The sequence below is a fragment of the Eptesicus fuscus genome, chromosome 12 (genome assembly GCF_027574615.1).
Source record: "Eptesicus fuscus isolate TK198812 chromosome 12, DD_ASM_mEF_20220401, whole genome shotgun sequence".
Classification (NCBI taxonomy): Eukaryota; Metazoa; Chordata; class Mammalia; order Chiroptera; family Vespertilionidae; genus Eptesicus; species Eptesicus fuscus.
In genome coordinates, this window is record NC_072484.1 from 5,061,486 (window position 1) to 5,074,257 (window position 12,772).

A 12,772-nucleotide genomic window follows, 5' to 3' on the forward strand; every position below is an offset into this window, starting at 1 on the left:
GAGGGGGGCGGGAGGGGCCCTAACTGTCATGTTTGCCAATTCCCATGATGTAAATACCCCCACCATGGCAGGGTTTCAAGCTAGCAGAGTGACTCATTGTGTGGAGTTGGAGGAGACACAGGCACGCACCATTATGCAGCATTTCCACTGTCCCGAGACAATACAGATAAATAACTCCACAGGCATGGATAACAGTGAAGTGTAGAAATAATTAAGGAGTGGTAAGTTCTGAGCATTTATTACTTCTACTAGAAGCCCAGTGCACGAATTCATGCACGGGTTGAGTCTGGCTGGCCCGCCCCAATCGGAGCTGGCTGGGGGAGGGGACACAGGAGGTTGGCCAGCCAGCCCCTGGTCAAACTCCTGGTCAAGGGGACAATTTGCATATTAGCCTTTAATTATATAGGATGTTTAATATCATTCACTTCATATGTTTATATGTTTGATTTTAATATCGGCCATATTTAACAACCAATATGCAAAATTCCCGATAATTCAGCCATCAGCATGTGTAAATTCATAGCTGTGCTGCCTCCTTTGCTTGGAAGGACCTGATCTCTATTCAGACAAGCTTCAGACAAGCCTGGGAACGAATTGGTTGATGTGAAAGGAGGTCCCACAGTAGCTCTTCAGCAGGGGGTAATGGGCTCTCCATTTCCAACAATGTCCACAGCAATCTCCCTGCTAGAGGCCAGACCCAGCCCTGAGGAGTCAGGGGCTGTCGTGCTCCAATTGGCCATCACTAGCCATGCCCCTCCCTGGGACTGGGGGTGGGGTCAGCCCCTGTGGAGCAGAACAGGAAGTCTTGGTGGCCTCCTGATTGTGGTCCCTGGCTACGCCCCTCCCTGGAGCTGAGCGTGGAGCCAGCACCAGGTGCACCAGAGTGGGGAGCAAGTGTCCCTAGAACATGTGAGTTGCTTTAGGGAAGAAAGACATGGTGGGTGTCAGATTTTCAGAAACAGTGAGGGGCCACCACACACAGCCTTAGAAGCCCTTGGTTAACTGTGGGATCCCAAATGCACATGTGGTTTGAGGCTTTTCAATCTCGGGATATAAACATTTTGGTGCTCAAAGTTTTCAAATTTAAGAAGGCATACACACTTATGTTAAACAGCAAATATAAAGCTTCGCATAAAGCAGAGTGACTCATCTCCCCAGCCTCCAACCACCCCTAGACCCCCATCCCTGCACTCCCATTGTTAGCAGCCCCTCCCATGCCCCTCTCCCAGCTATGTGTCCAGATACACATGCATGATTTTGCAGAAGTAGACCCAGGCCACATAAGTGGTCCTGTAGCTTACTTTTTCTCGCTGAGCAATGAATCTGGGGCTTCCCTGCAAGCATTAGGGTTGGCTCTGGCTGGACAGGAGGCTTGTTCATTCATTGCTCCTACGGGTGCTTGGAAGTGCAAAGACCTCTTGAGATTTCTAAATTTGGTCAGAGTGTAAGAGGTGGTGGAGGGTGCATTCATGCTAAAAATACCAGCCCAGGTTTGGGCTGGAAGCCGAACCCTCAGAGCAGGCAAGGTGGGCAAGGCCGGTGGCAGCACATCCGGGCTCTTCACAAAGCCTCCGCCCTTGGCACCAACACCCAGGCCCTAGGCCACACTGGGGCAGTGGTCCTGTCCCCCGTGACCAGGGCACGATTATAGAAGCTGCCCCAAATTGAGTTACCTTCCCACGTCAGGATCTAGACCACATCTGGGTACCACCACACAGATACTGGCTTATTTTTAACTCACTTAAAAAAATCAAATACATTTATCCTATATAATAAAGAAGTAATATGCAAATTAACCCTCACAAGATGGCTGCCTACAACCAGGCCAGCAGGGGTTTAGTGAGGGACGACCAAACAACTGAACAAGCAGGCTGCATGGGGCAACCAGGCCAGCAGGGGGGTTAGTGAGGGACGACCAGAGGACTGAACAAGCAGTCTGTGTAAGGGGTTAGTGAGGACAACCAAAAACTGAACAGCAGGCTGCAATGGAGCGACCAGGCCAGCTGGGGGGGGCAGGGGCGGGGGGGTTGTAAGGGGCGACCAGGCTGGCAGGGGAGGCAGTTGGAGGTGACCAGGCCAGCAGGGGGGGCAGTTGGGAGCGACCAGTCCAGCGGGGGCAGGGGTTGCAGTTGGGGGCAACTAGGACAGCAGGGGGGCAGTTGGGGACAATTAGGCTGGCAGGGGGGCGCAGTGAGGGATGACTAGGCTGGTAGGGGTGCAGTTGGGGGCGACCAAGCCAGCAGGGGAGGTCAGTTAGGGGTAACCAGGCCAGCAGAGGGGGACAGTTGGGGGTGACTAGGCCAGAAGGGGGGGCAGTAAGGGGTGACCAGGCTGGAAGGGGGGGCCAGTTAGGAGCAACCAGGTCGGCAGGGAGGGCAATTAGGGGCAATCAGGCCTGCACACAGAAGCAGTGAGGGGTGATCAGGCCAGCAGCGGGGGGCAGTTAGGGGCGACCAGGCAGGCAGGCAGGTGAGCGATTAGGAGCCAGAGGTCCAGGATTGTGAGAGGGATGTCCGACTGCTGGTTTAGGCCCGATCCCAGGCATCCCCTGAGGGGTCCTGGATTAGAGATGGCACAGGCTGGGCTGAGGGAACCCCTGCCCCCATGCACAAATTTCGTGCAAAGGGCCTCTAGTTTTTTTGTTTGTTTGTTTGTTTGTTTTTAATATATTTTATTGATTTTTTACAGAGAGGAAGGGAGAGGAATAGAAAGCTAGAAACATCGATGAGAGAGAAACATCCATCAGCTGCCTCCTGCACACTCCCTACTGGGGATGTGCCCAGCAACCAAGGTACATGCCCTTGACCGGAATCGAACCTGGGACCTTTCAGTCCGCAGGCCGACGCTCTATCCACTGAGCCAAACCGGTTTTGGCAAGCCTCTAGTTTTTAAATAAAACTTCACAGTACTATGTGGGATAAGTGGAAAACTAATGATCTAGATAAATAGATAACATATATCACTAGAGGCCTGGTGCATGAAAATTCATGCACTGGAGGAGGGTCCCTCAGCCTGGCCTGCCCCCTCTCACAGTCCAGGACCCCTCAGGGGCAGGAGGTGACCCAGCAATCAGGGGAAGGCGATGCCCCATCACACCTCTGCTGCTGCCACTGCCGGCAGCATAAGCCTCAGCCGGCCCTGGTTACCTGAGCCTCAGGGAACCCTGGGCATCTGGGCAGCCACCATCAGAGGCTTGCCTGTGCCTCAGGCCGGCCCTAGGCGGCTGGGCAGCCAACATCCAAGGCTTGCCTGCACCGTGGGCTGGCCCTGGGCGGCTGGGGGGCTGAGGGAGGGCCCCCCCCCCCCCGGCTGGGCTGAAAGGACTGGGGACTCCGGCAGGGCTGAGGGGACTGGGGCCGCCATCTTGTGGCTATGGGCGCCGCCATCTCTGTCACTGCGTGACAGTCAATTTGCATATTCCCTCTTTATTAGATAGCATGGTACATCATGTTGCTGCTATTAACATGTTCAAGCATGTTGTCTGTGCCAGGCACAGTTCCAATAATACTCTACAATATCAACTCAATCCTTGCCACAGCCCCCTGTGAGGGAAGGGCAGCACTGCCCCCTTCCTACAGGTGTCCCCATGTTGTAGATGAGAAAAGAGGCTCAAAGCAGTGGCACCTTAAAGAGACAGACACACTAACACCAAGGACAGGGACCATCTCCATTGTCCTGGTGCCAGGGTGGGGAAACTCAGCTACGCTGGATTTTGAAAATGAATTTGTTTTCTGCATTTGCTTCATTCATTCACTCATTCTTCTATTCAAGAAGTGCTCGCTAAGCACCTACTGTGTGCCCTGAGCTGGGGAGAGGGCAGAGTGGGATTCTACCCCTCCCTGGAGGAGCTCTGGGGAAGGGCATTGAGGACAGGCATGTGGGAGGTGTTTCAGAGCTATGATGGGGGCGGGGGTCATTCACCAGCCTTGGGGGCGGAGGGAGGTGATGCTGGACCAACTTTCTAGGCTTGTTGGGGGCAATTAGGCTGGCGGGGGGCAGTTAGGGACAACCAGGCTGGCAGAGGGGGACAGTTGGGGGTGACCAGGCCAGCAGGGGGGCAATTAGGCTGGAAAAGGTGAGGAGAGGGCAATTGAGGCCCATTTAAAAGATGGATTAAAGTAAATTCCACATCTTCCTTGGACACCCCTATTGTTAACGCACTAAAAGAAGGATTTAGCCTCGGTTTCCTCATCCGCAGGCTGGGAATCATGGTAGCAGCTTCACAGGGCCACATCCATGAGAATGAGTGTGTCGCCGTTTGTGAAGCCCCAGCAGTGCCTGCCACTGAGGAAATGCTCAAAATGTCACTAACAATGCTGCTGGGAATGGCTAGGTGTGGGGGCAAGTGATGGTGTTTTCCATGTGCCACAGCAGTGTTTGTGTGTTTTTTACGTATTTGATTTTTATTAAAATGAGTTTAAAAGTGGCATGCTCACAGCGAGTTTAACTTCAGTATCTATTACCATGTTTGTCCTCATTTGCATCCGTGGTGGAATTTCACAAGCACAAAAATTAACCTGCGACTTCCACGTGTCCCTTTTGTCCTGATGGTTTCTTTAGAAAGAAGTGGAAATCCCAGACCATTCTTCTAAACTAATAGCCATTCATTGACTTGATGGGGCATTTAAATTCCTTACCAAATGGCAAAGCAACCTAATAACAAGCTATATTTTTCAGCAGCACGACGCCCAACCGTGGGCTTTCTCAATCTGAGTTAGATGGACAACACCCATCGTTCATGACTGAAATTCCTCTCTGCAAAGTACGATGGCTTTGCAGGGACACCAATCACAGTAGCCAGCCTCCGGGAGAAGTTTTGAGTTTTTCCTCACCTCTCCCCCCTCCACATGTGCTCAGCATGGAGGCAATGAGGAAGGTGGTGTGTGTGTGTGGGGGGGGGCAAGTGGGGGGCTAAAAATCTGGAATTATCTCTATATATAAAAGCCTAAGCAACCGAACAACTGTACGACAGGTCAAACAGTCGCTATGACACACACTGACCACCAGAGGGCAGACGCTCAACGCAGGAGCTGCCCCCTGGTGGTCAGTGCGCTCCTACAGCCAACCTCCCACGGTCCCTCCCCCAAGCCAGCTGGCCCCGATGACCCTGATTGAAACCTCCTACAGCCCCTCCCCCCGCCCCCAACGCTGGCTGGCCCCGATGACCCTGATTGAAACCTCCCGTGGCCAACCTCCCACTGCCCCTCCCCCTGGCCAACCTCCCATGGCCCTGATCAGCCTTGATTGCCAGCCAGGCTAAGGGACCCCACCTGTGCACCGGGCCTCTAGTTATTTAATAAGATGACAGCAGAAAGAGCATAGGCTCTGAGGATGGCCAGCTCTGCCTTGGTTGCACCTACCACCTCCTCTTTGTCAGGGATGTCAAACTAGTGACCACCTCTGAGCTTCATTTCTTCACTCAGGAGGGGGGATGCAGCACCTCTCAGTGCCTCGGGCCCCCTCTTTGTAACACAGGCCACCTCTTGGACTCTTGAGACCTTGAAATGAGATAACACAGGGAGAACTGCTGGGCACAGGCCCCGGTACGTAGTAAGTGCCAAGCAAATTGTTTTTATTATTATCATTACTGCTGTCCATAGGCTGGGGACACTCCCACCGTGGCTGCAGGTGGCTTGAGGGCCACATGGGAGCGCACTGGGTAGAGCTGTGCATTGGCATCCACGGTGCTGAGGAGGCCGTGAAACCTGAGGTCAAAGCCGTCTCAGATGGACTGCAAAAGGGTAAACGCTGCTGCTCTTCAGAACTTTTCTCCACAGGAAGTGCAACCTGGGAGAAACCAGGAACCCCTTCCCCATCCCCTCCCCCTCCCCCCATGATTGGTCTCTCACACACACACACACACACACACACACACACACACACACGGCCCCTGGAGCCCACAGCTTATGTAGGACACCACTGAGCCCACAGCTGCAACCACACGTTAATGGCTTAAAACAACACACATTTATCTTCTTACTAGAGGCCTGGTGCATGGATTCGTGCCCCGGTGGGGTCCCTTGGCCTGGCCTCAAGAAAATGGATTCTTTCCCTAAAACCTGCGGAAGGAGCACAGCTTGCTGACACTTTGAGGTTAGCTCCGGAGACCCATTTTAGCCATCTGACTGCCAGAACCAGAACCATGTATATATATAAAAGCCTAAGTGACTGGCCAACCAGCTGACCGGCTGGGAGCTATGACATGCACTGCAGCTCCTGTGCCCTCTCGCAATCCTGGACCCCTCAGGGGACATCGGAGAGCTGGTTTCTGCCTGATCCCTGCAGGCCAGGCCAACGGACCCAGGCCTCTAGTATGCATATAAGATCTTTGGTTAAGCTCCTCTTGCCCTCCCCCTCTCCTCTTCCCCCTGAGATTCATTAGTCTGTTCCATGTTTCCATGCCTGTGGTTTCTGCTCCTGCGTTGAGCATCTGTCCCCTTGTGGTCAGTGCGTGTCATAGCTGCCGGCCGGTCGGCTGATCGGCCTGTCGCTTAGGCTTTTATATACATAGACTAGAGGCCCAATGCATGAAGATTCGTGCAAGAATGGGCCTTCCTTCCCCTGGCTGCTGGCACCACCTTCACTCCGGCCCAGAGCCACCTTTCTGCTCCAGCCCAGAGCCGCCTTTCTGCCTTCCCACACTGCCCAGAGGCCCGGAGCAGCTGGAGTAGTGCGGAATGCCTGTGTTGTCGCCATGGCGACGATGCATCCCACCTGGCCCTCAGCCGCTCAGCACTCATGTATGCAAATTAACCCACCAGCTTTGTTGGGTTAATTTGCATACTCACTCCTGATTGGCTGGTGGGTGTCCCGAAGGTGTGGTCAATTACCATGTTACTCTTTTATTAGGTAGATGGTTCTGGTTCTGGAGGTCAGATGGTTAAAATGGGTCTCCGGAGCTAACTTCAGGTGTCAGCAAGCTGTGCTCCTTCTGCAGGTTTTAGGGAAAGAATCCATTTTCTTGAGGTACCTGTATTCCTTGGCTTGTGGCTTCTTCTTCAATCTTCAAAGTAAAAAATGGCCGTTTTTGCCCTGGTTGGTTTGGCTCAGTGGATAGTGTTGGACTGAAGGGTCCCGGGTTCAATTCTGGTCTAGGGCACATGTCTTGGTTGCAGGCTTGATCCCCAGTCCTGGACAGGTGCATGCAGGAGGCAACCAATCGATGTTTCTCTCTCTGTGTCTCTTCCCTTTCTTTCCACTCTCTCTAAAAATCAATGGAAAAATATCCTTGCGTGAGGATTAACAACAACAACAACAAAAAGGCCAGTTTTATCTTCCAGTTCTGACACGGACTCTTTGCCTCCCTCTTCCACATTTAAAGGATGCTTATGATGACACTGGGCCCACGTGGCTAACACAGGATACTCTTCCCATCTGAAATTCAGCTGATTAGCAACCTTATTTCCCTTGCCAGGTCACAGGCCTCAGGGTGGGGATATCTTTGGGGGGCATCATTCTGCCTACCACAGCAATCTAGAGTAGGCCACTTCTCTGCGTCTGTTTCCTCATCTCCAAAAGAGTGATAATACTGACTCCCATCGACACTGCAATGAGGAAAAAAGATAATGGCCATGAAGCCAAGACCTCACACTGGCCACCTGCAGGCTGTGTCCAATCATCGGGCATGCTTGTCCTCACCCACCCCACCCCACCTTCTTTAATCTGCATTAGTTGCTGATGTTTTTAAACTGGCTCATTTCACATTAAAATCCAGCGTTCCTATTTCTCTGGAGTTGTAGATGATCACATGCACTGGGCCTGCTTCCTAGGATGGTGATGATCTTGTTCACCGCAGTCCTCACCATTCCCTATTGCCTCTTACTCGGTCTGCTTTTTTTTTTTTCTTTTACATCACACAGTCTGCCTGGCCCTGAGGGAGCTCAGTTTGTGACATTTGCAAAAATAAAGAAATCCAGTGTGCAGAAGATGTTTAATAAAGGATAGTTAATATCATTCTGATTCTCAAAGATTCATTGGCACAGCGATCCTCAAGTTTGCCTGTGCATTAGAGTCCTGCAGGGAACTTCAAACATTCCTAGTGTCCCAGCCGCACCTAGACCACTACACCAGGACCTCTGGGGGCGGGGGGCAGGCTCAGGTTGCGCTCCCCACTGAAGCCTCATTCTGGGGATGGATGGAGGGGAGACCTCCAGCCCCACCTCCCCTGTCAGGCTCTGCTGCCCCTGACTCATATGTTAAAGAAAATGGAGAGCGAGGTCAGCCCTGTCACCAGCTCTGCTGCAACCTGCAAAGATTCCAGGGTCAGAAGAGCTAAATGACACCCAGTCCCAACCCAACTGGGCACCTGGCCAACTGTGAGCACCCTGGAGCGGTGGGGATGGGTGAGGGCAGGAGGAAAGGGGAGGGGAGGGGGGAGAGAGTTGAGGGAGGAGAGAAATGAGAAAGATCAGAGGAAAGGAAGGAGGGAGAGAGAGAAGGAAAGGAAAGTGAGAGAGAAGAGGAAAGAGAAAGAAGGGAGGCAGAGAAGGAGGGAGGATGGAGGCTCATCTGCTGCCCTTGATGGGGGTCCCTACTTCAGCCCCTCCAAGGTCCCCAGTGGTTTCACCCCCAGTGGCTGCAGCCGCCCCTTGCAGAGCGGGAGGCAGGAATGGCCCCACTTGGCCTGGGGAGGTGAGCAGCTCCTTTGCATATGCAAAGAGGCTCCATGTCCAGAAGGGAGGCCAGGCTAGGGTCTGGTGGGGGTGGGAGTTCAGAATCTTCAGTCCCACCCCTCCCCCAGAGATCTCCACTCCCACCCCCACCCCCAGCTGCTGAGCTGTTTGCCCTCACACTCTGCTGGCCCTGGGCAGGCTGGTTGACCTTGAGGCCTGGCCTGCCAAGAGCAGTCGTGCAACTTTGTTTCCAAGCAGCTAACCTAAGGAGACAAGGGAAGAAGGAGGGAAGGGAGGAGGGAAAGGGGAGGAAGGCTGTGGGTACAGGATTGCAAAATAATATTAGAATAATGTGATTAGTGAGCAGTAGGGGTGCCAAGCTAGGGACCTGGAGGGTGGCTTTAACCCAGCGGTGCACTAAACACTCCAGGGAATCTACCAGAACCCAGGCAACCACCTGTGAGCTGGGTCACCACCCCATTTTACAGATGGGAACAGGGAGGCTCATTAGCAGGAGAAAGAACCTTTGAACCCAGGATATAGATATTAATGCCTCCTCCTGCCCGGTCACCTGCACTGAGAACCCCTAGAAACGGCTGCTGCCAACGTGGGCATCTCAGGACCGTGACAGCAGCCGACAGACATCTGCATTGACAAGACTGAGTATTCTTCCTGGTCCTTAAGGCCACTCACCAACTGCAGTCGGACTTGGGTGGGGCAGGAAGGGAATATGGATGCAGCCGAGCCTTTGTGCTGGGCTAAAGGCCGCCCCACCCATTATAAAACTGTCCTGAAATTCGCTTTGAACCTTTTTTTAATGGAGAGACTGAGTTCATCAGAAGGAAGAGGTATTTAAACAGAAGAGAGAACGTTTCAGCTGGGATGGGATAGGATTTTTACTTTTTATTTATTTATGTATCTATTTATTTATTTTAAGGCAAGCACCTATGTGTTTTGTTTTGTTTTTATATATTTTTATTGATCTCAGAGAGGAAGGGAGAGGGCGAGAGAGCTAGAAACATCAATGACGAGAGAGGATCATTGATTGGCTGCCTTCTGCAGGCCCCACACTGGGGGTCAAGCCCACAACCCGGGCATGTGCCCTTGACCAGAATTGAACCTGGGAACTTTCAGTCCTTGGGCCCATGCCCTAACCACTAAGCCAAACCGGCCAGGGCGGGGATAGGATTTTTACTAGGAAAGGGACCTCTGCTGTGAACTCATTTTACACCTGAGAGGGTCCTGCTAAGACTCTTCCCCTTCAAATACCCCCTCCCCCATGAAGGGAGTCAAGTCACCCCAGGGCCAGGAGCTCAAAGGCCTCTGGGCCTGGCAGGCAACCATTTATTGCACTAAATAAAGTAGAAAGAGGCAGGACTGCACTTTCATGAGAACATTCCGCATTGTTCTTACGTACTGGCCGCTAATGTGCGATTTGTAAAATGTGCCCATTTGCTGGAAATGCCGGTCCTGCAGCCGGTCTGCCGAGGGCCTGCACCTCCCCTCCGGTGAGCCCCCCGGGTTTCCTCTTGGTCCTCCTCAGAACAGTGCGTCTCCCTGAGGGTTCCACGCCCAGAACAGCGAGAAGCAGGCTATTTTTACGGGACTGATAGCAAAGGTCTGAGGAGCAGCCGGTCAGAGCTGGGCTGGTGCCCTTTATCTCCCAGCCCGAGCTGTGGGACTGGCTGCCTGGAGGCTCGCAAGAAGCCCTGGAATGTTCCGAGTGGCGGCTGTCTGGGGAGAGTCCCTGGCAGCCCGGGGGCTATAAATAGGACAGGGACAGGTGGGAGCCAGAAGGAAAGCAGGGCCCTGCACCCCCCCCCCCCCCCCCCGCCCCCTCCCGGGCTCCTCTCTGTGCCTCTCCCAGAGCCTGAGGGCCCATTTCCTTGGATTTGCATGCCAGCTGCCCGGGTCCTCAGTCAAAACACATGCAAATCTCAGATCTGTGCCCCAAGTTAGCCCCTGATGGGCATTGTCCCCGGAGAGCCCTGAACCGAGAGGGAGGGAGCTGGCGTCCTTTCATTCCCCAGGTGCGAACTAAGCACCTACTATGTGCAGGCTGGGCTCCAGAGAGACAAAAGTCTGGGTCAGCAGCACTTCTAAGCCTGACTGTGCCCATGACGCCCTGGGGGTCTTGGTGAATGCGAGTCCGAGGACGCTGGTCTGGGGCGGCCCCTGGATGGAGTGCCTGTACCCTGCACCTGCGGACCCGCACGTCCCGTGCCCTTGAGGTGCTCGTGGACCAGCGCGGAGATGAAAAGAACATGCAGGCTTTATTGCACTGGATTCTTTTCCCTTTTCTGCATGCTGGAAAGTTTACATAATAAAAATTTGCTGGGGTGGGAAGCAGCGCACCCTGAACCCTTCGGTTGAACATTCAGATCAGTAAACTCCAGCCAGGGCAGCCATCTGGGTAAATAACATTCATTGGCACCAGAATTGTGGGGCCCCCAGGTTCCCCCTGTGAAATGGAGCCAGTGATACACCACCATCTGGCCGGGATAGCGCAGAAATTAAATGATGTACGCAGGGCTGGAAAATGCTAGTTATTGCCAACTAGATAGCAAAGTCAAGTTCAAATTCATGGCACAGACGCCAAGAAGATTCAGGGAAACTTGCAAGGGGGCAACTCGGGCCATCACGGGTGACTCTCAAAATGGGTCTAGAAGAATAAGGAGGGGCTGAGAAAATCTGGGAGACATCTGGGTGCAGGGACCCCCAGAAGGCAAGGCTTGGAGAAAGGAATTCTCCAGGTAGACGGGACCCCCGGCACGTGCAGGGCAGCCGGAGAGCCCGGTGGTCTGCACGTGGGCAGCAGAGGTCGGTCCTCTCTGTGACGGGCAGGAGGGGGAGTCCCAGCTGGCGTGGACAGCCATGGAGAGCAGCCCCCACGCCAGCCGCCGGCTTCCCGTGCTCCCAGGCAAGGCTTGGAGCAAGCAGGGAGCGAAATACCAACCGGTGGCCTGGGTGCGGGAAACCAAACTGAAAAGATACAGCAGAATATTTAGCAATGAGACACATGATCTCGCTCATGTCGGGCCTCAGAGGGAGGGTAGGAGAGTGTGGGGGTCGGGGGGAGAGATCAACCAAGGGACTTGTGTGCATGCATATGAGCCTAACCAATGGTTAAGGACAACAGGGGTGTGGGGGCATCCGTGGGGAGGGGTGGGGGAGGGGAATGGGGGGGATGAGGACAAATATGTGACACCTTAATCAATAAAGAAATTTAAAAAAAAAAGAATATTTAGCAATGGGTGCTGGGGAGACAAGGAGCCAGTGGTGGCCAACCTCAGGCGTTTCAGCTTCTGACGTGCTGAGCTTCCAGAACCACAGGGGTGATGCGGGGCTCTGGAGGCAGCGGGATGGAGGTACCACCCCTGGTCTGGGTGACATCCCCCAGCTTCCCCAAAGGTGCTCCCAGGAAGCATCTCCTATCGCTTATTTATTTATTTATTTGTTGTTTGTTTGTTTGTTGTTAATCCTCACCCAGGGCTATTTTTTCCTTGGACTTTTTAGAGATTGGAAGGGGGTTGAGAGAAAGAGAAACATCGATGTGACATCAATTGGTTGCCTCCCACATGCTCTCCGACCAGGCCTGGGGATCGAACCTGCAGCCCAGGTTTACGCCCTTGACTGTGAATCAAACCTGGACCCTTTGGTGGCCGGGCCAACGCTCTAACCACTGGGCACACCAGCCAGGGCACATCTATCACGGTACAAGTCACTCAGGGTTGACGCATCTTAGATGCCTTCCCTTGTGTCCAGAGCCACGGTTGTACAACGTCCGAGTTATCTCACCGACGGGCGCTGGCAATTCCATTATTAGCCCCTTTTGCAGCGAAGGCTGGGCGGCGGTCTAACTTGCACATTGGTGAACAGCTGGTGCCGTGGTGGTGGGGGATTCGTGCGCAGTCTGCCCCATTCCAGAATAAGTGGCTTCTTCCCCACTGGCCTCTCCCCTGAGAACTCACTTTTACCCAAATGCCCCCCAAAAGATGCTAATATTTTCCCGCCCCCCCGCCCCCCAGTTCCTCGTGCTGCCTTTAGGAAGCCCCCAGGGCTTGGAGTGTTTTATAATCGGAAGAAATAGCTTCCTCCAGCCCAGCCGGCGTGGCTCGGTGGTTGAGCGTCGACCTATGAACCAGAAGGTCAGGGTTCGA